Source organism: Carlito syrichta, unplaced genomic scaffold (assembly GCF_000164805.1).
Source record: "Carlito syrichta isolate Samal-C Ts95f unplaced genomic scaffold, Tarsius_syrichta-2.0.1 Scaffold287726, whole genome shotgun sequence".
Classification (NCBI taxonomy): Eukaryota; Metazoa; Chordata; class Mammalia; order Primates; family Tarsiidae; genus Carlito; species Carlito syrichta.
Genome location: NW_007231822.1, coordinates 28623 through 33161, shown reverse-complemented (window position 1 = coordinate 33161; position 4539 = coordinate 28623). Strand labels below are relative to the sequence as shown.

Here is a 4539-nt window from a genome sequence, read left to right as displayed (position 1 = left end):
CCCCTATAATTGTACATAAATTCTTATCACAACCCAAAGAAACTTGATGACAAGCTGCACAGACATTCACATATGGACTAAGAAATTCACTGGTGCATCAGTAGAAATTGCCAAGACTCCTGTAGTGGGTATCAAGCCCACTGGGGTATCTATAAGTACAATTTACCAGACACAAAAGCCCCACTATGTCATAATAGCTACAATTATGTCCTTTATTATAGTTGTATCAATTCTAATAGTATACACTTGTACACAGTGCTTTGTATATAGATCCTAAAGATACTTAATGACTCCACGGGCTTCTGCCCTCTCATGCCCTCCTCTTACTATTTCAAAAACATTCTTATTTGCAACTAGGGATTAGGGATGGAGGTCAGACTCTTGTATCTGCTGCCTGCTGAATGGGGGGGTCATAGAGCAAGAGGAGGGCATGAGAAGACAGGAACCCATGGAGAAAGGGCAGAAAAAAATAACTGACACATATTTCTCAAATCTATTTTGAAAAAACAATAAAATGCTTCCAGAAAATTATAAAACATAGTTGAAAACCACACTGCAAATGTAAATGCTCTCCTAAAAAAGTTTATAAAGAAATTTCTCTCTGAGATGCTTATAAACACATAAGAAGGGTAAAACCAACATCCTTGAAACTTTTTACTGGTTGTCCTCTGTCAGCTGGAGCTGGCATGGCATATTTAGTTATTGATATGGTCATGAGATTCCAATGAAAAGATAGCAGCCAGCATGGCAGAGCTTAGTGGTCATACAGTACAATGCAGGTGTTGTATTGTAATGAGAGACAGGGTGGGTACAGCAATCAGAATATTATGATTTTATATTGTCACCTTCAGAGTCATGATCGACATAGCCATGGCTTCTTCAAAGGTTTTACTTGATCTCTGTAAGTGATGCCATTTAGAATGTGAGCAGAGACCCTTTTTCAGTTAGCAGGGAAAGTCACTGAAAGTTACTCAGTTCCTAGAGTTGAGTCAGTTCAGAGGTTTAGAATTCCCTAAATGATGGGGACACTGATGTCACTTGAGAAGAAATGGCATGGCACTACTTCAAACAGGTGAGCTAAATAATCTTCCAAGACCTCCTCAAAGAGACTTACAATCACAAATCAAGTAGGATACACATTCACAAAAGAAATTCTATAAAGAGATTTCTAAGTATAAATCTAAATTTATACCATATCAAAGAAGCCCAAAATATAATTATTGTTTAACAGTCATATAAAGCATTAATGGTGGTCATGTGGTGAATGGTAATTAAGTCCAAGTCTATTTCACGGCACTTCTTATGAGTCTCCCATAAAATTGTGTGGTTATTTTACCAAAAGAACTGCATACAGAATCTGCATGTACATTATTCGCAATTAGCAGATTGTTCTAACTTTTAATGCTTCTCTGTTTCAGTTTCTTACAGAGACCAAAAATGGAAAAGATAAGGACCAACTGGTTACTAAAGAAAAAGGGAAAAAAGAAGTCAAATCTGCCAGACTATAAAAGCCAAATTAAGTCTAAAATGCCAAGTTAGAGCTACCAGAAAACAGATGTGTATAATCTAATATCAGCTGAGATAGACAATTAAAAAATACATTAACAATTTAATGCCATAATTAGGGAGCCTTTGAAAAGACCTGACTCCTGACCAACAATTAAGACCCCTTTCTAAAGCCCTGTGAGAAGAAAAAAAAAGAGAATAAAAACTTCACATAAAAAACTCCAATGAAACTGCTGGGAGGGGGGCAGAGAAGCAGGATAGGCAGTAGTGACAATCTGCGTGGGGATGGGGGGGCACACCTCATCAATAAGGGTACCTGCATAATGAATATTTGTATACCTATCCCTGAGTTGTATCCCACATCTTTAAAGTTAAAAAACAAAAACTCCAATGTCTCCATTCTAGGGGTGGACTCCTCCTAGCCTGAAGGCTAGAGCTATGGCCGAGGTTGTCTTATACAAGCAATAAGAGGAATCTGAGGCCCCATGTGAAGCTCAAAATTCATTGGAGTCCATAAACAGAAGACTTTAGTGTTAGGAGACACAGGCACAGAATGCACTTTAGTTCATGGAAACCCAGAGAGAACCCTGGTAAGTGGGCAGCTATAGTTATGAGGAGTGAACAATCTGAGTAGAACAAACTTCTCCTTGGTATCAAGTAGAGTACCCGACTTACTCCATTGTTTTCATCTTTTACAATAAATATTTTGAGATCTGTCTTTTATTTCTAGTGTGAATCTTTAATTTTGACAAAATGAATTTTACAAACACATTTTTCATTCTTAAGTTCCCAAACTTTCACTTATTTAAAAAAACCAAAGACAATCATCAACAGGGGTACCTGTGTGGTCAATGTTTGTATACCTAATCCTGAATTGTATCCCACATCTTTATAATAAAATTTTTTTAAAAAATCAAAGACAAGACAGCCTAGACTCCAAAATTTAAGTTATGAGTAAGACCATTACCCAATTTTCAAGTTACATATGCTAGCTGCATTTTACATACCATGAAAGTAATAGGCAATCTAGAAAAGAATTTTCTTCTGGTTACACTCACCACGCTTGTTCACTTGACTGTCTGTGCTTGTCCTGCTCCCACAGAAATACTCTGATTACCCAGAATCCTTTGCCAAATGAGATTGGTGTCCCAGGCCCTGGCTTCCCATCTCACTCAGGTCAATGCCAAAGCTGTAAAATTTAGTGCGGATACACGTGACTTAATGTTACCAAGTGTAGACTTTTAGCCAATGCTGTAGCAGTTACAATGGGGCCAGAGGGAAGACAGTGATTACTGAACAGAGTTGGGAAAGCCCCAAGTAGCAAAAGATAGTGTGGCTATAGCAAAGTCAAATGTCTTAAAAGACAAATATAAAAACATTGGAGTCAACTTGTTCAGGATGTTGCCAATAACACATATAGAGAGGCTGAGTATGTCACCACCACTGCTACTGTGTTAGCACACTATTGGCAAGGAAGGCTTTGAGAAGATCAGCAAATGCACTAATCCAGTGGAAATCAGGAGAGGAGTAATGTTAGCTGTTGACATTGTCATTGCTGAATTTAAGAAGCAATCCAAACCTGTAACAACCCCGGAAGAAATTACTCAGGTTGCTACAATCTCTGCAAATGGAGACAAAGAAATTGGCTGCATCATTTCTGATACAATGAAAAAGGTTGGAAGAAAGGGTGTCATCACAGTAAAGGATAGAAAAACACTGAATGATGAATTATGAACTATTAAAAGTATGAAGTTTGATCAAGGCTATATTTCTCCATATTTTATTAACATATCAAAAGGTCAGAAATGTGAATTCCAGAATGTCTATGTTCCACTAAGTGAAAAGAAAATTTCTATTGTCCAGTTCTTTGTACCTGCTCTGGAAATTGCCAATGCTCATTGTATGTACTTTGTAATAATTGCTGAACATGTTAGTAGAGAAACAGTGCACTCATTTTGAATAGGCTAAATTTGGTCTTTAGGTTGTAGCAGTCAAAGCTCCAGGTTTTGGTGGTAAATAGAAAACAAAAGCCTCAATTATATGGTTATTGCTGTTGCTACTAATAATGCAGTGTTTGGGAAAAGAGGGGCTGACCTCTTAAAGATTTTCAGTTTCATGTCTTTTGAAAAGTTGAAGAGGTCATCATGAACAAAGATGATGCTATGCTCATGAAAGGAAAAGGTGACAAGGCTCAAATTGAAAAACATAGTCAAGATAGAATTGAGCAGCTAGATGTCACAACTAGCAAATATGAGAAAAAGTAGCTAAATGAACATCTGGCAAAGTTCTCAGATGGAGTAACTGTGCAGAAGTTTGGTGGGAAAAGTGACACTGAAGTGAATGAGAAGAAAGCCAGGATTACAGATGCCCTTAATGCCACACAAGTAGCTGTGGAAGAAGGCTTTTTTCTGGGCAGAGGCTGTGCCCTGCTTCAGTGCATTCCAGCCTTGGACTCATTAATGCCAGCTAATGGGGATCGTAAGTTTGGTATAGAAATTGTTAAAAGAACAGTAAAATTCCTGCAATGGCCATTGCCAAGAATGCAGGTGTTGCAGAGTTCCTCAGAAATTGGTTATGATGTTACAATGAAAGGTTTTGTGACTATGGTGGAAAAAAGGAATCACTGACCCAACAAAGATTGTAAGAATGGTTTTACTTTCTTTCTGTTAACTACAGCAGTTATGGTCAAAAAAAATTCTAGAGAAAAGAAGGACCCTGGAATGGGTCGAATGGGTGGAATGGGAGATAGGATGGATGGAGGCATGTTCTAACTCCCGGGGTAGTGCTTTGCCATCATTAATGAACTGAGACAGTGTCCTCACCAATAACCTCAGTGACTTCAACTAAAGAAATGACTGAAGAAAAGACTGGCTGGTTAGGAAGATTACTATAATCATCAGTTACTGGCTTCAGTTGACAATATATAATTGTTTATTGTCATTGTCCATGCCTAAATATTATTTTTATTTTAAAAAAGACATTTGTACATTCCTGATACTGGGTGCAAGAGCCTTCAACTTAAATTCCTGAGGC

The 4539-nt window shown here is 37.7% G+C and overlaps 1 pseudogene; it reads left to right on the top strand.

Moving 5' to 3' along the window:
• The first annotated feature begins 2514 nt into the window (after window positions 1-2514).
• LOC103254987 lies at window positions 2515-4277 on the top strand (annotated as a pseudogene).
• Window positions 4278-4539: the final 262 nt, after the last annotated feature.